Below are 21,385 nucleotides of genomic sequence, written 5' to 3'. Positions count from 1 at the left end.
AGCACCATTTGTTGAGGAGACTGTGTTTTTTCCATTGGATATTTTTTCCTGCTTTGTCAAAGATTAGTTGAATGTAGAGTGAAGGTTCCATTTCTGGGTTCTGTATTCTGTTCCATTGATCAGTGTGTCTGTTTTTGTATACTGCCTTGATGATGAGAGCTTTGCAGTACAGCTTGACATCTGGGATTGTGACACCTCCTGCTTTTCTTTTTCAAATTTCTCCTGGCAATTCAGGGCCTTTTCTGGTTCCATGTACATTTTGGAATTGCTTGTTTCAGGTCTATGAAAAATGCTGGTGTTACTTTGATAGGGATTGCATTAAATGTATATATTGTTTTCAGTAGTATAGACATTTTAACAATATTGTTCTTCCAGTCAATGAGCATAAAATGTTTTTCCATTTCTTTGTGTCTTCCTCAATTTCTTTCATAAGTGTTCTATAGTTTTCAGAGGGCAGATCTTTTATCTCTTTGGTTAGGTTTATTGCAAGGTATCTTATCATTTTTGGTGCAATTGTAAGTGGGATTGATTCCTTAATTTCTCTTATTCCTACTTTATTGTTGGTGTATAGAAATGCAATAGACTTATGTGCATTGATTTTATATCCTGAGACTTTGCTGAATTCCTGTATCAATTCTAGTAATTTTTTGATGGAGTCTTTTAGTTTTTCTACATAATCTGTGAAGAATGAAAGTTTGACTTCTTCTTTGCCAATTTGGATGCTTTTTATTTTATTATTATTATTATTATTATTATTATTGCTATTGTCTGATTGCTGAGGTTAGGACTTACAGTACTATGTTGAACAACTGTGAAAATTAACCATCATTTTAAGTCATCATTTTGGTTGACAAACTGTATCAGAGGTAACATGAGCTTATTTGACCTTTAGTAAATGTTGGTAGAAGGAAGTTTTATATTTAATCCTGCTCTAAAGATAAATGCCTATTTTAATTAAGCCAACAAATTTAAATTAGCTTAAATACCAAATATGCTCCACCTACGTTTAGTAGAAAGTAACTTAACTTGTTCTCCATTGTCAATTTTACTTGAGGCTCCTCTGATGAAATCTGAAATTGACAGTTTAAGTCCAAGGGAAAGCTTGGGCCCCTAATGGTTCACTTTGAACCTCATAACAAGGCAACCCATCAGCTTGGGGTGCTTTTTGTTCCCCTCTTCGGTAGTAAGTGTAGGAGGAGCAGAAGCCAATGATGTCAGAGACAGTGAGAATGGTGTAGGAACTAGTTTTGCAAGTCATGTCCATGGTGGTGCCAGATAGGAGGAGGGGGAGGTTGAGTCAGGAAGGCTGGAAGGGGATAAAAGCCCAGAGGGCAGAGAAAGAGGATCCCTGGTGCTAAAACTCATCAGCTTGGACAGATGAACAGAAACACTTTGTTGTTGTTGTTGTTTAAGATTCTATTTATTTATTTGACAGACAGAGATCATAAATATGCAGAAAGAGAGGGGGAACCAGGTTCCCAATTGAGCAGAGGGCCCAATGGGGGGCTCAATCCCAGGACCCTGAGATCATGACCTGGGCTGAAGGCAGAGGCTTAACCCACTGAGCCACCTAGGTGCCCCTTGTTGTTGTTGTTTTTATTATTTTCACAAAAAAAATGGAAATAAGTAGTTTAGGTTGGACTGGAAAAAACAGGGCACATCCCTGAAGCAAAATGAGTGTTTGCAGCTGTTTGGGAATATTCCTTAAAGTTCACATCTCAAGGTAGGCCAACCAGACAATTGGTTCCAATTATCAAGCCATTATCTGGGGAAATTAATGAGAAAAAAAAAAAATATATATATATATGTGTGTGTATATATATATATAAAACAAGAGTTTGGCAACATCCATCCAGTCCTCTAATGATATATTTCAATCTGACACACACACACACAAAAGCAGAGGAGTTGTGACTCGAGAAAAACAGTTTTATATGTACAAGATCTTGCTAGCAACCAGTTTACAGGGGGACAGGCACATAGAGAACTTAACAGAACATAGGTAAGGTAGAAATTTAACAGAATCCAAAGGGCCTGAGGCAACTGAACTGATGGTGGATTGAGGGGCAGAAAGAGTATGGACAGATCAGGGTTTTGGTACAGGGCCATAAAGTCCTGACTATATAGAATTTTGGTCCATTTTACAGAAGAAATCAAGTTGTAATACAGTGTTATAGTTAAGACTATCATTTTTTTTCAAACTTCTTCATTCTCTAGTTTAGTTTATATTGAGGCCAACAGTGTCACAAAAGAAATGGACTTGGTAAATAAGCAAATTAGTTGTCAGGGTAAAACTGGTTCTAATTTTTCAAGATGTATCCCAAGAGACTGTCAGATGGGATTGAGGATCGGTTACTCATTTAAAGGAGAGATAAGCAGTGACAGTCACCTAGGGGTTCCTGCTGAACCCCAAGAGCATCATCTTGGAAACTCAGGGCGCCAAGGATTGTCTCCCTGAAACCATCAAAGTATTGCCTCTGGTTCAGGTGAGCACCTGGGTCCTGCCGACCTCCTCTACCTCATGCACCTCCAGAACAGGGAACACCTGCTCATTCTTCCTTTTTCAATCAACATGAGTTTCCTCAAGAAACTTAGAAAAAGGCACCCCTGCACTTAGATTGAATTTAGTCTTGCAAACCAGTGTGTTTAATGTTGTTTATTTATTATTTTTTTCTTTTTTAGGCCTTTAAATGGGAGCTGATCCTGGTGTCTCTATATACACCATAAAGGAAAATCTTTGCCTTCAGGGAGAGAGTTGACTCCTATAAAAATTAGCAACTAGAGTTGATTCCCCAATAAAGGCCATCATTATGACTCCAAGATCTCTGAATAGCTCCTCCCCCTCATTCTGATAGGCCTTTCAACAGTTGGTGGCAGATAATGGCCACCAGGGATAATGGTCCCTTTGGTGGTCTGAATTTTTCTTGTCAAACCCACTGAAATCTTTGGTTCTCTTTTTGCCACCCATTCAGGTTAAATTAACTTCTATTATTATTATTATTATTTTTAATTCTCTGCATCCCTGAACTGCTTTGGTTGAATGCCATCAATTAAGTGATGAATAAGAAAAACCCACAGGGAAAAATCTCGTTGAGCAGGATTCCTTGTTAGGAAGTAAAATGGCTTATAACAAATTGTATGGTGACCTGTATGAACACAACAATGTGAGCTACAGGATCTCTGTGATAGGTGGCAGAATATCCTACAGGTCTCCTTGCCCACCACCAGCAAAGGAGAATGTGGAAGTATGTATGAGAGGAATCTGAGGAGGAATGGGGGTTGGATTCATAGCACCTCATAACCCAAAAGACCTGAAATAGAACTTCTGAACAAAGCGCAGCATAAGAGCAAGCCTCCACCACTCTTAGGAAAACCTTTCAAAATGAACTCCAATGCATTTCATCTGCCTGGTATCTGTTTAGACCTGTCTCACTTCTGGCAGTTGATAGAGGGAACAGACAAGAATGGGCTGAATTCATTACAAAGTCAGTCAGAAAATATGAAAGAAATAAACATAAGACACTAACACCTAAGAGAAGGAACAAAAAGATTTCTGATGAGGTAGAGATAGCCTGGAATATGGGACAGTCACATAGTAGTCAGTGTAATGGTTCTAAGTAATGACTTGCGAGCGTTACTTCCAAGAGCAGTTGGGAAGCACTCTTTAACATTTCTCTGATTAGAAGTTTAAGACATCTAGGGGGGCAGGAGACACTGGATAAATCAATCTTTATTTGTGTGTCTCCAGGCAAGCTAGAAATTAACTACTTTCAGAGGGAGGACTACTAGCATCTTGAGGAATAACTCAGACATTTCCCTGAGGGTTTTAGTCACCTAAGAACACCTTTTGGTGGGAAGGAGAAAGTCTCCCTTTATTTTTTGGACCTGAAAATCAGTCTCTCACAAATGATACCAGACTGTCCTATTCCCAGGTAGATGGGAAAGAGTGAGTAGAGCAAAGGAGGAATCAGTGCTGACTAAGCAACTCTCCAGCACAAGGGAGGTGAGACTTGGAGACTCACGGATGATGAAGGTGGCTCAAACTGCTATTAGTTTGTGTCTCTACCTGATCAACAAAAAGATGTTTCCTGGTGAACTGGGAGTCCTTGGGCCCTGGGACCTTGACTCAGCCAGAACTTAGGGAGTCACTGACATTCTTAGTCTTATCATAAGAAGGAATTCAAGGATAGACAGGTAGCACAGAAGTTGAGTAACAATCAGCAAAGCTTATTAAAGTACTGGAGATGCAAAAGCAGGCAAGGGAGATTGAGAGAGATCAAAGGGCTGGATTTCTTTTATTGGTTGTTGCTAACTAGGGGTGGAACATTCATTACTTAGGGAGGGAAGCTGAATTTCTAACTTTTTCTTTCTGATTTGGTCAGGGGTTTCTTGTCATGTCATCTGCCATTTTGGATATGTCTGCTTTGATCCAGCTTTTTGTGAAACACTGTTAGGATAGGCTTCTGATCTTCACTAACGGGCCATGACTTCCTTGATGCTGACCTCCAGACATCCTGTTAGAACTTAACTGACTGTCTACTCTACTAAAAACATTTGGTATGGTGTGTTGTTCATTTAATATAAACTATCAGATAATGGAATTGGAAAGAAAAGATTATAATTAGCCTCAGCCTAAGGTTTCTGAACATTATTATTTGGCAAAATGAAGCTTATAAATGCCTCTACTCATAAGTGTGGTGTTGTTTGTAAGGAAATATAGTTTAAAGGATAGAACAAATTGAGGTAGAGAGGGGAAGAGAGACAGGAAAAAGTGTTCTGAGGCCACTGCTATTGGCCAGTGAGGGAAACTACAGGCTGTACTTCAGTATTGAAGGTGAACCCAGATTTGGCACATTTTCTGAGTTATAATCATAGAATATAGTGAAATACTAGATGGAAAATTTGAGATAAAATTATATGTCAAAAATGATAATTTATATTTTATTTTGTTATATTTTGCTTTTTGAAGGAAATAAATGGGTGACAAACCATAGGAAAGTAGGTAATAGGGTATAGGGTGTTATGAAAATAATAAGGTTGAGAATATGAGATGTCCATATGTGTATATTGATTAGACACGTAGAGTTTTGGAAAATAAATCCCAGAAATGGGCTACTTGTGTTGATACTTAGACAGTGAAGGGTCCACACTGATTGAACATCTACTGTGAGCCCGTAATTTTTTCATAATTATGAAATAATTGCTTAGTCAGCACTGATTCCTCCTTTGCTCTACTCACTCTTTCCCATCTACCTGGGAATAGGACAGTCTGGTATCATTTGTGAAAGTCTGATTTTCAGGTCCAAAAAATAAAGGGAGACTTTCTCCTTCCCACCAAAAGGTGTTCTTAGGTGACTAAAACCCTCAGGGAAATGTCTGAGTTATTCCTCAAGATGCTAGTAGTCTTCCCTCTGAAAGTAGTTAATTTCATAATTATGAAATAATTATGAAATAATTTATTATTCTGCTATAACCTTAGCAAAGCAGCTTTGATAGAATGTTATGAATGATATAGAAATAAATGAATTCATGTATCTTGTAGAAATGTGTGGACAAAGGTATATAAATATGAAATGTGGACTTGGGAAAATAATGTCTATGATATTTGTCTTTTTGATTGTATGGTAAAGGGAGCATATGCCATTTTTTCTAAAGGGGCCATTCCTGTTTTCTGATTATGTCCTCTGGTGACAGACGTCTCCAGAAATAGTGTCTACGAGCTTTGTTCCAAGACCAGAGGCATCCTGGAGACACTGACAAATAGGTTGGTAAATTATCATATCCAAGATTAAAGCTGGTGATAACTGCAAATCAGAAAGTAATTGATGATGCTCTACAGTTTGTCAATATTCAAATCCCTAATCAACAGTATGGCTCCCTGAAGAAAGGCACCTTCCTACTACCCCTTCGCTGTTATGCATTGTACCAAAATTAAGTGACAGAGTTTGGGAAAGACATGATACAATATAATTCTTTATACCTTTTTTGTACTAAATTCTAGAATTATCTCTTAAAGTCTGAGAAATCACTTCATTGATCTGTCATTCGTCCTTATATCTGGATAATTTTCTCTAATTAGAACACATATAGTTATCAAAATAGACATTTAAATGTTATACCTTTCATCTATTTGAACTTTTCAAATGTACGCTTCTTCGTGGAAGACTTTGGGGTGGGAAACTGTGGAATGATTTTAATTTAAGCCCTCTCCTCCCATGACACATGTGTGAATTACAGAAAACTTAACTATGATGTTCTAAGCACCTCAGTTAGTCTTCAATTTTGAAATTACACTCTTAAAAACAGAGTCACAAAACACCTTTTCATTTCAATGATGTGAAGCAAATCCCTGTGCTTCAATTAAGAGCAATTGGAGGGAACAGTGATAACAGAAGTCCACCTCCAAGCAGCGTGTAACGAGACGATTAAGAGCTCTGGCAGTTAGCCAGACTGCCAGGCTGTTTTTCATGGCTGTTACTTTACTGACAGTACCTTCATGACATTTGTACCTTGACACCAGAAGTGCTAACAGCTGCAGCACCAGTGGAAGAAAGGCAGGAGAGACCTTTTTCAGCTTTAGTTGCTCTCACAGATTGTCAGCACCCTAAGAGAATAAAGTCTGTGAAAACTGACTCCAGCCTGCTGCATTCTTTGTGATGATTTTTGGTGTGGTGACTGAAAAGCAATTTTGTTCCATGACATTGGACTTAAGAGGCATAAGAGTTTTTCCAGAAAGAAGATACACGTGGTAAACATGTGACAAACGGCAGTAACAAGGTTAGGCTGGGAGTTCATGGTTTTGAATGAAATATTTCAATAGAATTCTGGGCTCCGTTATTTGCTACAGACAGCTTTTTTGGCCCCAAACTGAGGAAGCCAAAAAAGACTAAAGGACAAAAATTCTAGTTACTTTGAAGTTGGATGGTATTCTTAACTAATAGTGACAGATGCAACACCATGACTTCTGGTGGCTGCTACTTAATTGTAGGGCTTTGGGCTGTCAGGACTGAAAAAGGTCAGAAGACAAGTGCATGTATGTGAAAAAGGAGTTCAAATGATAAAAGATGAGATGTGGTCTAAGAAAAGTTTATTTTTGGAACTATGCCAGCCCATCTTTGTGCTTGCATTGTTATTCTTGGCACATCAGTGTGTCACTAACATTTGAATATTCTCTTGAGAACGAAGGTCCTAAAGGCTTACACTACTGTTTACTATCAGGGTACCACTAGGCATTGACAGGTCTTTTTCATAAATTAAGTTTTTTTTTTTTTATCATTTTAGTGTTACTACCATTTTGGTCTTAAAAATATGACTAATTATTTAGCTAAACATAATTAACTTTCCATAATTAGAAGACCATTTAAGAGACATTATACAACAATTAACTTACTATAAAAAATTTCCTATAGATGTACTGATACTAATAACATATTGGAAGTTTATGTGGATATAGCATAGGAGAAGTATTTTTAATTACATGATAACAGAGCTGTCTCCATACTTTCCTGAAAACACCATATTTGAAAAGCTGAATATAGAACTTTGTCTTATCTAAATTTTAAATAGTCCACATACCCAATGAAAGAATCTTTAAACAGTATGAAAACCCACAAATATGAGAGGTATTTAAGGGAAATAAGATTTTATCCCTTAATATGAATATATTTATGTATTATATTATTATATTACATATATAATATTATATATTATTATATTAATAGATTTATTAATAACTAAGTGACTTTAAGTAAATAAATCTAAAGGAAACAGGAAAGGAAAAGAAAAATTTATAATCAAGCATAATCCAATCACTGTATCTACTAAATTCTGTTACCTTCCTGTACATTTTGATGTCTACAAGAGTTAAGAGAACTGTGTAATTTTGTATAGCTGATGAGTGACTAGAATTCAGTATGCCCACTCTGAATTCCAGGGTTCTTTCTAATGTAATATTCCTGAACATGCGCAAAAAAACTAAAATATCAGAGTATTTTTCTTTGGGCACTTTGTTGTGATTCATGTCAAAATGGAAACTTCAACTTGTGTTGAGAGACTATAAATACATTGATTAGATATGATAGCATTGCATCACAGTAATTTTAAAAATGTTTGAGAATTAAATACATTCTTTTTTGTTTGGCTTTGCATTTAATTCTCAATTGAGCAATCAGAGTGAGAGAGGCCTTAAAAAAAAAGAGCTATGCATCATCCAGAATGTCCACAGGGAAGTCTGCACAATTTTTCCATTTCATTGCTAATGAGTCATTTTCACCTGACTCCTGCTCCCACCACTTCCCACCCTGAAGAGCCAGCTGTCATTTTCCACAGCTGAATAGGTTTGCTACCAGACAGGTGGCAGCAGGGTGGGGAAGAAATTGTGTCAGTGGGATGTAGTTAATCTAGAATTAGGATGATCCACCTGGTATCATTAAAAAGTGTTTCATAAATGGTTCACTACAATATAAACAACTCTTAAAAATTAAGGTTTTCAATATACTTAGAAAGACAGGAATATTTACCATTAATTGAATATTTGAGCCATCTTCTACACAGTGCTAGACTAATGAAGTCCATTTAGAAATGACAGCATTTTTTTATCCTACTTATAGGAAAAGTCACTTGAACTGTGCTATTCTGGATCCTCCTGTGTGCTTTAGTCTCTTTGAAAAAAAAAAGAAAATGTGTCTTCACATCAGTAAAGCCAGGTTGAAGCTTCAGTGGTTTAAAATACTTGGAAATGAGACAAAAGTTAAAGGAGGGTGTGAGGTTAAGAAAATGTAATACTTAGTTTTACGTGTCATCTTAACTGGCCTCAGGGTGGCTAGACATTTGGTCCTTCTGGGTGTGTCTGTGAGTATGTTTCCAGATCCAATCAACTGAATCTCTGAATAGAACAGAAAAGCTAACTTTCTAGTGAGTAAGAGGGGATTCCTCTTACCTTCCTGTTCAAACATCAATTTTCCCCTGCCTTCCGACTTGAACTGAAACATGAGCTTTTCTTGGGTTTGAGACCAGGACCTGCCAACTTTTAAACTGTATCTGTAACCGTTGGTTCTCCTGATTCTCTGCCTTTTAGAATTAGACTGGAACTATACTTCACAGCTCTCCTGCACCTCTACATTGCTGATGTATCAGTCTCCATATTTACATTTCCCATTAGCCCAATTTCTGGTAGTATAATTATAAACATATAAATATATCCTTATTAGTTCTGATTCTCTGGAGAACACTTATACAGAGAGGGCATATAAATAAATAAATAAATACATGTCTCCTCCACCTTAATATATATAATATTAATAACTATAATTAATTATAGTGATTGTTTATTTATAGTAATTATAATTATATTATAGATATATATAACTATAATAGAGTTATATTAATAATTCTATTGAGTCTCTGAGTAGTAAGTTATGCGATCAAACTCAGGAATTCCATGTCCACTCGTCCACTGATGTACCTCTTTGTTGTTAAGTGTAGCCATGGGTCCTATGCAATCTTAAGGTCTTTGTCATGGTTTGAACATCTGGTAACTTCTTTGAGAGTGGTGGAGGCTGCAGAATTTAGGACAAGAAAAAAGAAACCCATACCTAAAATATATGTAGATCATAGTGTAGGAGAATTCCTTTGCTTCCAGGTTGCAAGGATACCAACATAACATGGTAACTTGTTACCATGCAGCTGATTAAAGTCCTCATGGAGTAGGGCCAAATTAATGGCAATGGGTGGGCTTAACATAGTTAGGGCATTCTACAATGGTAGTAGTTGGATCAGCTTTATTGAGTGAGGGCTCATGTTATTTGGACCTAAACTTAACCTCTGTCTTTGACAAGGTTTCCACTCTGTTCATGAGTCTGCATGCTAATACTAGACTGGCTGATAACAGGGACTGGCTTTAGTTAATTGGCCAAGACATTCTGTGTATTTGTTTGTGTGCTTGTTTATAATGTTTGTATTTGTTTTATAATGTCTTTTCCTAGTGGATGGTAGCATAGCCAATCCCATGGATGGTAAACATACCTTAACACAATACCACAGACTGGGTGGCTTAAACAATAGAGGTATATTTTCTCACAGTTGTGGAGGCTAGAATGTCAACATCAAAGTATTTCTAGGTTTGATTTCTCCTAATGCTCTCTTCTTGGCTTGCAGATGATCACCTACTCTCTGTGTCTTCACAAGGTTATCACTCTCTCTATGAATGTTTCTAGTTTAAATTTCTTTTTTTTTTTTTTTAGATTTTATTTATTTATCTGACAGACAGAGAGAGACACAAGCTGGCAGAGAAGCAGGCAGAGAGAGAGTGGGGAGCAGGCTGCCCACTAAGCAGAGAGCCCAATAATGCAGGGCTCAATCCCCAGACCCTGGAATCATGACCCAAGCCAAAGGCAGAGGCTTTAATCCACTGAACCACCGAGGCACTGCTCCTCTTCTTTTTAAAAATATTTATGTATTTATTTATTTAAGAGAGAAAGAGAGAGAGAGAATGTGAGCAGGGGGACAGGCAGAGGGATAGAGAGAGAATCTCAAGCAGACTCCCTGCTGAGCACAGAGCCCCGACATGGGGCTCAATCTCAAGTCCTTGAGATCATGACCCAACTTGTAACCAGTCATATGCTCAACTGACTGAGCCACCCAAGTGCCCTATCAAATTCTTATAAGGACACCATTTATATTAGATTAGGTCTACCTAAAGACCTCATTTTAATTAATTACCTCTTTAAGACCTTATCTCCAAATATGGTTACATTTTGAGGTACTGGGGATTAGGACTTCAATGTGAGTTTTGGAGGGGCACAATTCAGCCCATAACACCAATCTTCTAATCGTATGCCTCCCAGTCCCTGAACAATGAATCAAGCCATTTGCCACTGTCCACTGCCATTTTATGTGTTCTTATCCTAGGCTATTTCTCTTTCAACAGGCAGGTTATAAGGACTTTTATTTTCCCTTTGTGCAAACCCAAAATCCATGTTAAAATGACAAAAAACCAGCAGACTCATGTAAGATAAATTCATGGTGACCAAAGGTGAGTGAAGCAGGATTATGAATAATGAGACAACTCACCTCCTTTTGGGTTAAATCACCTAGGATTTCTGGGCAACTTTTGATCTACTTTAAAAGAAATGAAGAAAAAAGATAGCTTCGCAAAGGCCATAACCTTTTACAAGATAGAACTCGAGATATAGCAACTAACATATGTAAAACTGAGTTTAGAATGAACTTCCTCATCTATTATTTCTTGAAAATTTTATTATAAGCATTTGAGTACACAGGGAATCTGACATCATTTTTTCCATTCTAAAGAATTAGCTCAGAAATGTTAAATTACTTTCTCAAAATCTAAGAGTGGCAGAAGCTTGAGGAAATCTGACTGATTCCAGATGTAGCAGTTTCTTCACTACAACACACTGTCTTAAAAGACAGGTATGAGCTTGCTGAGAAGACAAGAGTGAAATATGAGAAGCAAAGTGGAGGAGGGAATTAAAAAGAAAATAAGAACCATAACACTGTCATTCATTACAATTTCTTATTTTGCTACATCAATTCATAATTAAAGGGGGAAGTAATAATTAGTGATATTTATTAAATGTGTATTATATGGCATACACATTGGTAAGCTTATGTGCATTATTTCATTTATGAAATAAACGTTCATTATTTCATAATTTCGTGAAATAGGAAACAAAAATGATGCACCATGTCTTCACTAAGAAGTAATAACAGTAATGGAACACAGAATTCTGACTCCCAAGTAATTCTTCCTAATGAAAGCCCATACTGAAAGAAACGTAATGGTTTACATTCTTTTTTTTTTTTTTAAAGATTTTATTTATTTGACAGAGAGAGATCACAAGCAGGCAGAGAGGCAGGCAGAGAGAGAGGAGGAAGCAGGCTCCCTGCTGAGCAGAGCTCCGATGCGGGCCTCAATCCCAGGACCCTGAGATCATGACCTGAAGGCAGCGGCTTAACCCACTGAGCCACCCAGGCGCCCAATGGTTTACATTCTTAAGCAAGTTTTTGTTGTTTACTCTTACAAACTTCAAGGAAAAAAAAAAACAAAAAACAGTGTTCTTTTTTTTTTTTTAATTCTGTGCTCTAAGGGATAGAGTAGAAATGTATAATTGTCATATGTTAAGAAAAGAAGGAAGGGAAAACAAAGGAAGGGAAAAAAAGGAAAGCAATTAGGAGGGAAGGCAGGCAGGAGAAAAGAAGAGATAAAAGAAGTGAAAAGGAAACAAATGTGTAATCCCTCTGTTCATAATTCCTCACAAAAATAGACATTTTTACTTGTTAAAAACACAATAATTGGGTTTTTATTTGTTTGGTTTGGTTTTATTTTAAGCCTTCTTTCTGATTACACAATTCAACCTTGGCTTCATTTTTTTTTTTTAAGATTTTATTTATTTATTTGACATAAAGAGATCACAAGGAGGCAGAAAGGCAGGGAGAGAGGAAGGGAAGCAGGCTCCCTGCTGAGCAGAGAGCCTGATGTAGGGCTTGATCCCAGGACCCTGAGATCATGACCCGAGCCAAATGCAGAGGCTTTAAACCACTGAGCCACCCAGGTGCCCGAATGATTGGGTTTTGAAGTGAACTTAGAATATATTATGTTTCTTCACATAGTGTTTGTTGTACATGTGGTGTGAAATTAAAAAACAAAAAATTTACTGTGACTAAAAAAAAGTGATTTGTGTACTACAGGGATATTTAGAATTTGGACTTGATGTCAGAAATGCAAAAGCAGGATTAAAGAAAATCACTGGTTAACCGATATGAAATTACTGATACTCCACCATGACAATTTTAATGGAAATACATCTCTTGTGGTTCCAACTAATATAAAAAAGAACCATAAAGATCATTAATTTTTGGTCATGAAGACCACAAGCAACTGAAATACTTTTTCTCAATCTAATCATGAACTATGCAAGATAGGTTTCCTTTAACTTTTGGTAGAATCTTAACATGGAATCTCAGTTAATGGCCTTCAGTTACTTTGAAATCAGCAAACTAATATTCCAAAACTTATATTCCAGTTTAGTTATTTGAAATAAAGTATATTATATATATGGGTAGCTTTGCTCTGGTTTTGATGTGGGCACATTCATAAATCTATCAAAGAGTAAATTTAGGAAAATACAATTTTCACTGAGTAGAAAATTTCATTGGAACAGTGAACTTGGATGACCTCATACATGTAAATTCCTTGCAGGTAACCAAACATGGTGTACTTATATAATTTTCAAATATGTTTAAAATGCAAGTGTCACCAAATGGTATGAAAATTTTCCAAAGTCAATTGCTACAGAGCCCTTTCTTCCAAAATACATAATTTGAATAAAATAATTTTAAAAGGCAAAAAAAAAAATGTAAGTCACTTATAAGATTTAAATAACCAATACATATTGCAAATTTCTTAAATCAAGGGAATAATAAAGATAACTTAACATTGTAAATGTTAGGTATGATGTATAATTATTATAAAAAAAACTTCTAAAAAACCTGAAATATAGGTATAAGTTAATGTGTTAACTGTTTTTTCTTTTATTTCAGCCTTTTAAAAAGTTATTTTATTTAAATTTCATCTTGTCAACACACAGTGAAATATTAGTTTCAGGGGTAAAGTTTAGTGATTCAACACTTATATATAGCACCCAGTGTTCATCAATATGAGTACCCTCCTTAACCAATAATCCATTTAGTCCATTCCCTACCCACATCCCTCCCACTGAGCTTCAGTCTGTTCTCTATAGTTAAGAGTCTGTTTCCTGGCTTGCCTCTCTCTCTCTTTTTAAAGATTTTATTTATTTATTTATTTGTCAGAGAAAGAGAGAGCACAAGCAGGTGGAGTAGCAGGCAGAAGCAGAAGCAGGCTTCCCACTGAGCACGGAGCCCAATGTGGGGCTCTATCCCAGGACTCTGGACCTGAGTCAAAGGCAAACACTTAACCCAGTGAGCCACTCAGGCATCCATCTTTTTTATTCTTAAAAAAAAAAAAACAAAAAAAACTTAAATTCCACATATGAGTGAAATAATACAGTACTGTCTTTCTCTGATTGACTTATTTTGCTTAGCATACTTCTCCCTAGTTTCATCCATGTCATTGCAAATGGCAGATTTCATTCTTCTGTTATAGCTGAGTAATATTCCATTGTATATTTAAACCACATCTTCTTTATCCATTCATCAGTCCACGGATATTTTATAATGGATTTATATAATGGATATTTTATAATACTGCTAAAAACATCAGGGTATATGTATCCCTTAGAAAAGCACTATTTTTGTATTATTTGAGTAAATACTTAATAGGGTAATTGCCAGATCATAGAGTAGTGCTTTTGACTTTTTACGGAAACTTCACGCTATTTTTCAGAGTGGCTGCACCAGTCTGCATTCCCACCAACAGTGCATGAGGGTTCCCTCTTCATTACATTCTTACCAACACATACTTCTTGTGTTTTTTTTATTTTATTTTATCCATTCTGATAGGTATGAGATGCTATCTCATTATGGTTTTTATTTGTATTTCCCTGAAGTTGAGTGATATCGAGCATCTTTTTATGTGTCTATATGTCTACTTTGTAGAAATATCTGTTCATGTTTTCTATCCATTTTTTAACTGGACTATTTGTTTTTTTATGTGTTGAGTTTTATAAGTTCTTAAATATTTTGGATACAAACCTTCTATCAGATCTGTCATTTACAAATATCTTCTTCATTGGGTAACTTTTTAGTTTTGATGATTGTTTCCTTCACTGTGCAGAAGCTTTTTATTTTGATGAAGTCCCAATGGTTTACTTTTGCTTTTGTTTCCCTGCCTCAGGGCCATATCTAGTAAGAAGTTCCTATGGCTGATGTCCAAGAGGTTACTACTTGTGTTCTTTTTTAGGATTTTTATGGTTTCCTATCTCACACTTGTGTCTTTCATTCATTTTGAATTTATTTTGTATACGGTGTTAGAAAGTGGTCCAGTTTCATTCTTTTGCGTATGGCTGTCCAGTTTTCCCAGCACCATTTGTTGAAGAGACTGTCATTTTTCCACAGGATATTATTTTCTGCTTTGTCAAAGATTATTTGACTATATAGTTATGGCTTTATTTCTGGGCATTCTATTTTCTATTTTGTTCTATTGATCTATGTCTATGCTTGTGCAGTACCATACTGTCTCGATCACTACAGGTTTGTAATATACCTTGAAGTCCAGAATTGTGATGCCTCCAGCTTTGCTTTCCTTTTACAAGGCACCTTTGGGTATTCAGGGTCTTTTGTGTTTCTAAACAAATTGTAGGGTTGTTTACCCCAACTCTGTGAAAAATGCTAGTGATATTTTGACAGGGATTGCACTAAATATGTAGATTGCAGGGTGCCTGGGTGGCTCAGATGGTTAAACCTCTGCTTTCGGCTCAGGTCATGATCCCAGAGTCCTGGGATGGAGTTCTGTATCAGGCTCCTTGCTCAGCAGGGAGCCTGCTTCTCCCTCTCCCTCTGCTGTTCCCCCCCTGCTTGTGTGTGCTCTCTTTCTCTCTCTGTCAAATAAATAAATAAAATCTTTAAAAAAATAAACAAATATGTAGATAGCTTTCGGTAGTATATACATTTTAACAATATTTGTTCTTCTAATCCATGAGCATGTAATGTCTTTCCATTTCTTTCTCTTATCTTTAATTTCTTTCATCAGTGTTTTATAGTTTTCAGAGTACAGATCTTTTACCTCTTTGGTTAGGTTTATTCCTAGGTGTCTTACAGTTTTTGCTGTGATCATAGATGGGAATAATTCTTTGATTTCACTTTGTGCTGCTTCATTATTGGTGTATGGCAATGTCACAGATTTCTGTACACTGATTTATATCTTGCAACTTTACTGAATTCATTTTCAGGTCTAGCAATTCTTTGGTGGAAACTTTGGGTTTTCTATATGGGGCATAATGTCATCTGCAAATAGTGAGTGTTTGACTTCTTTGCTGATTTGGAAGCCTTCTATTTCCTTTTGTTGTCTGAGTCTGAGTACTATGTTAAATAGCAGTGGTTAGAATGTACACCCCTTCATTCTTCCTGACTAGAGAGGAAGTTTGCTTGTTTGTTTGTTTTTTCCCATTAAGAATTATATTAGTTGTGGGTTTTTATATATGACCTTTATGATATTGAGGGATGTTCTCTCTATCCTTGCTTTGTTGAGGTTTTTTTTTCATGAAGGGAAGTTGTACTTTGTCAAAGGCTTTTTCTTCATCTCTTCAGAGGATCATATGGTTTTTATCCTATTTTTATTAATATGGTGTATCATGTTGATTTATTTGCAAATATGGAACTACCTTTTAGCCCAGGAATAAATCCCACTTGACTGTGGTGAATGCTTCTTTTAATGTACTTTTGGATTTGATTTGCTAGTATTTTGTTGAAAATTTTTACATACATGTTCATTAGAAATATTGGCATGAGGTTCTCATTTTTAGTGGAGTCTTTGGGTTTTGGAATCATGGTAATGCTTACTTCATAGGGTGAGCTTGGAAATGTTCCTTCCATTTCTAATTTTTGGAAGTTTGAGAAAAATGAGTATTAACTCTTCTTTAAATTTTTGGTAGAATTTACCTGGGAAGCAGTTTGGCCCTGGACTTTTGTTTGTTGGGATATTTTTTATTACTGATAATTTCTTTGCTGGTTATCAGTTTGTTCAAGTTATCTATATCTTCCAGTTTCAATTTTAGTAGATTATGTGTCTAGGAATTTATTCATTTCTTCCAGGTTGTCTAATTTATTGGCATATAGTTTTTAATAATACACTCTTATATTCCTTTGTATTTCTGTATTGTCATTTCTCCTCTCTTATTTGTTATTTTGTTTATTTAGGTACTTACTCTTCTCTTTTTAATAAGTCTGGGTAGGGGTTTATCAGTTAATTTTTTTCAAAGAACTAGCTCCTGGTTTCATTGATAAGGTCTACTGTTTACAAACTACTTTAGTTTTTGTTCTTGGGAACTCTATTTCTCTTTCTATTCTGAATGATGGCCTTGCTGGATAGAGTATTCTTGTCTATAGATTTGCTATCTTTTAGCTTGCCAAGTTTTCTGTGGAGACATCTACTGCTAACCTTGTGGGTATTCCCTTGTAAGTAAGGGACTTCCTTTGTATTGCTCCTTTTAGATTTTTTTTCTTTATTACTATATTTTGCAAATTTAACTATAATATGGCTTGGGGTTAACCTGCTTTTGTTCATTTTGATGAGAGTTCTTTGTGTTTTCTGGATCTGGGTGTTTGTTTCCTTCCCCAGATTAGGAAGTTTTTAGTGATTCTTTCCACAAATAAACCTTCCCTCTTTTTCTTGCTTCATCTTCTGAGAGTCTTGTGATACAAATTTTATTACGTTTGCTGGAGTCACTGAGTTCCCTAAGTCTACGCTTGTAAGTATCATTCTTTCTTTTGTTCAGTTTCATTATTTTTCATAAATCTATCTTCGATATCACTTATTCATTCTTCTGCTTCTTCCACCCTTGTGGTTATAACATCCTATCAGTTTGAAATCTTAGATATTGCATTTTTCATTTCAGCCTTACTGTTTGTTTGGGGTTTTTTTTAGCTCTTTTCTCTCTGTGGTAAGAGTGTTCCTGATGTCTTCCATGCTCTTCTCAAGCCCAGTGTATATCCTTATGATGTTGCTTTAAATTCTGCATCAGGCATATTGTTTTTATCTGTTTCAATTAGATCTCTTGCCATGAACTTTGCTTATTTTTGTTTTGGGATGAATTACTCCATCTTGGTATTTTGTCTAGTTCTCTGTCTTCTCTGTGTTAGAAAAACCTGTTATGTTTCCTACTCCTCTGAGCAATGTCTTTATGAAGAAGAGGCCATATTCTGTTCAGGGTCTGGCACACCAGGAAGGGTCTCTGGTGTTCACTGTGTGTACTCGGCTGCTGTGTTTTAACTGTCTATCCCTCAGGTCAGTCATCTGTAGCAATTGGACAATTTTAGAACTTGATCAGAGTGTGGTGAGTTTTCACTGTCTGTGCTCTGGTCTGCTTGTTAAATGAGACCTGATGCTATTTCCATTAGAACTGAAGCTTTGCAGAACTGTATGAGCAATAGATGTGATACATGTGGGGGTTCATGCTGGTCTTCTGTGGAAGGAGCCTGCTGCACTGGTCCTTAGGCACACCTGCCTGAGATAAGCAGTACCAGAGTAACACAAGGGAATAGAACTTAGTGTAAGCTGGTTAGGCAGCCAGTGTTGGCACTCTGCTGTTTACTGACATTGGTTTATGCTGACGGGTGAGAGAGGGATGCCACTATTCAGTTCATTTGTTTCCAGAGAGTGGAGTTCATTCTTTCTGCTCTCAGGGAAGTCTCCCAGAGTGAATAATTGCCTTTCATGTGTCCTAGGCATTTTTCAGATTGCTCTTTTTACAGTCTGTCTCCAGGTTGCTTAACTTCCTGGAGCAGCACAGTACACTTTGGCTGACTTTTAAAACTATAAACCTTAAGGACCCAGTGTGCCAAGGACCTGCACTCATTTTCTGGAAGAGGGTCTTGCCTCACTGGGACTGATGAAGTTTGATCCAGTGGGGTGGTTACACCAGAGTGCTGGGGAATGGGATTTGGAATAAAGCAGGTTAAATAGCCAGTGTCCAAGTTAGCCACCCCTAGCAAGTGTATCTGCATCTATGCTAAGAGGGAGGGGGGAGTGAAATGGTGCTCACCAGCTCCTTTGTTCCAAGAAAGTCAATTCTACCTCTCACAGATGTACTCCAAGAAGCAGGAACAATAACCCTGAGCCCATCTCCATCGCCACCCTCCATCATGTACTCTAGGCAATCCTCAGACTGCATCATCTGTTCCAGGATTACTTGTCTGCTTTCTGTCCAGGAGTAGGGCAGCACCCTAAAGGGTTCTATTCCAGCAAAGCCCATTGACCTCCAGAACTCCAGTCTTGTGGTGTCTGGGTGGTTCAGTCAGTTAAACATCTGCCTTCAGCACAGGTCATGATCCCAGGGTTCTGGGATTGAACCCCATGTCCTGCTTCTTCCTGTCCCTCTGCCTGCCACTCCCCCTGCCTGTGCTCACACTCTCTCTCTCTGTCAAATAAATAAATACAATCTTAGACAAACAAACAAAAGAAGAAGAAGAAGAAGAAGAAGAAGAAGAAGAAGAAGAAGAAGAAGAAGAAGAAGGAGAAGAAACTCCAGTCTTTAAGACCCACTGATTCCAAAAACTCACAAAAATCATTCCCTCACATTTTCCCAGTCAATGGCTTTGTTGAAGTGTATCCCTTGTGCATATTCCTGTGCACTCCTTTCTCTCTTTTCCCTCTCTCTATGGCCAGGGCTCTCTCACTTCCACAACACCTATGAACCGTTTCTCCCCCAAACCACATCTCTCTACTTCCTACCTTCCTTGATGTGGCTTTTTTCTCCCTCTAGTTGTGCAGGTTGTTCTGTCAGTCCTCAGGTCAATTTCATAGATATTCGGAATGATTTGATAGTTACCTATCTCTGTTTGAGGGTTGAGGCAAGCCTAGGGTCCTCCTGCTATGCCACTAGTTTAGCTCTACCAACCTATTTCAGCTTTTGAATTATAATTGACATAAAAACTTGTAAGATATTAAATGCACTGTGATTATTTGATGTACAGATATATCATGAAAGAGTTCCCCCATCTAGTTAACATCTATTTATTTATTTATTTATTGTGAGAATATTTGAACTTTACTGTCTCGGAAAATTCCAATTATACAGTAGTGTTATCAATAGTATTCACTGTGTTTTACTTTAGATCCTCAGATTTTTTTTATCTTATAGTTAAAAGTGTATACTTTTTGACAAATGTCTCCTTATATCTCCCATCCTCTAGCCCCTGACAACCACTTTTTGACTCTGTTTCTCTTTAATTAATTGAAGAGTTGCTCTTCGATTAACTTTGGATTTAGTTTGTTCCTTTACTAGTTCCTTGAAGGTAAAGTTAGATTGGTTATTTAAAATATTCCTTTTTCCTTAATGCAGATTTTTCTTTTCTTTTCTTCTTTTCTTTCTTTATTATCTTTTTCTCTTTTTGTTTTTTCTTTTCTTCCTTTTTTTTTTTTTTTTGCTATGCACTTCCCTCTTAGAATTGCTTTTATTGCATCCCATAAATTCTAATATGTTGCATTTCATTTTTATTTATCTTAAGATTTTTTTTTTTATTATTATTTGATTTCTTCTTTAACCTATTTGCTGTCCAGGACCATGTTGCTTAATCTCCTTGTATTCATGAATTTTCCAGTTTTCATTTTGTATTTGATTTTGATTTTCATACCACCATGGTCAGAAAAATTACTTGGTATGATTCTAATACTCCTAAAGTTATTGTCTAATGTTGTCTAACCTATTTCTATTTTTTTTTATTTTTTTAAGATTTTGTTTATTTATTTGACAGAGAGAGCGCACAAGTAGGCGGAGAGGCAGATAGAGGGAGAAGGAGAAGCAGGCTCTCTGCCGAGCAGGGAGCCTGATGCGGGGCTTTATCCCAAAATCCTGGGATCATGACATGAGCTCAGGCACTTAACCTATTGAGCTATCCAGGTGCCCAGCCTATTTCTATTCTTAAAAAAAGTTTCAGGAATTCATAAGAAGAATGTGTATTCCTCTGTTGTTGGAGGAAATGTTAAGACTGTCTGCTCTGATGTGTAGTTTAACTTCATTGCTTGCTTATTGGCGTCCTGTGTGTATTATGTGTTAAATGTTTTAACCTATTAAAACCCATGAAAATTGGATTAAAGTGATGTTCATCTCTGTTTATTATAAAATATAAATTATAGAGGAAAATTAAGCCTGGAAAGCAATGACTAAATAGATATCTAGTGTTTAAAGTGTTATATCTATGTGTTTATGTTGTTAACCACTATAACAGTATATAGTCATTTCCTATATAACTAAATAGAGCCTGTTTCTTAACAGGTGACCTTCAAGGATTGCTATTTAGTGCCACTCAAGATCTACTAGCATCATTTCTGCATGACTACTGCAAAAGGATATCTTAACAGATCAGTTCTTTTTTGAAGTTTATAACTTGGACCGTTTTCAGAAAGCAGGTACAGTTCATTTTTTTATTAATCTGTCTTTACAGTTGAAAAGAATGTTGAAGGGGAAAAAATACATAAAACCTGTGTGTATCATTCATGATACTTCTTAGCGCAATATATTAAAGTCAATATTTTATATACTGAAAAGCAGAAAGTGTTCTATCTTTAAATTGAAAAAAAAACTTGATTGTATCATTTAAACACACTCTACAAATATTCTGGAGATAATATTAATGAAAAGTGGTACAATATTTTGTCTTTATTAAACTTATGGTTTTATATGAGCATGGCAAGAACATGAAGATTGTGTTAAATCGTTTGAAACAAAAA

At 36.4% G+C, this 21,385-nt stretch overlaps 1 long non-coding RNA gene across 1 annotated transcript in view; it reads left to right on the top strand.

Annotated features, from left to right (window-relative positions):
- Positions 1–21,048, top strand: part of LOC309840838 — a 332,568-nt gene extending 311,520 nt beyond the window's left edge. Inside the window, exon 3 of the long non-coding RNA XR_014298819.1 lies at positions 20,931–21,048. This is a non-coding gene — a long non-coding RNA (uncharacterized lncRNA). The remainder of the gene's footprint in view (positions 1–20,930) is intronic.
- The last annotated feature ends 337 nt before the right edge of the window (positions 21,049–21,385 follow it).

Source organism: Mustela nivalis (genome assembly GCF_964662115.1).
Source record: "Mustela nivalis genome assembly, chromosome: 9".
NCBI lineage: Eukaryota > Metazoa > Chordata > Mammalia > Carnivora > Mustelidae > Mustela > Mustela nivalis.
The sequence above is the reverse complement of the archived record's forward strand: the minus strand, read 5'-3'. Positions and strand labels throughout refer to the sequence as shown.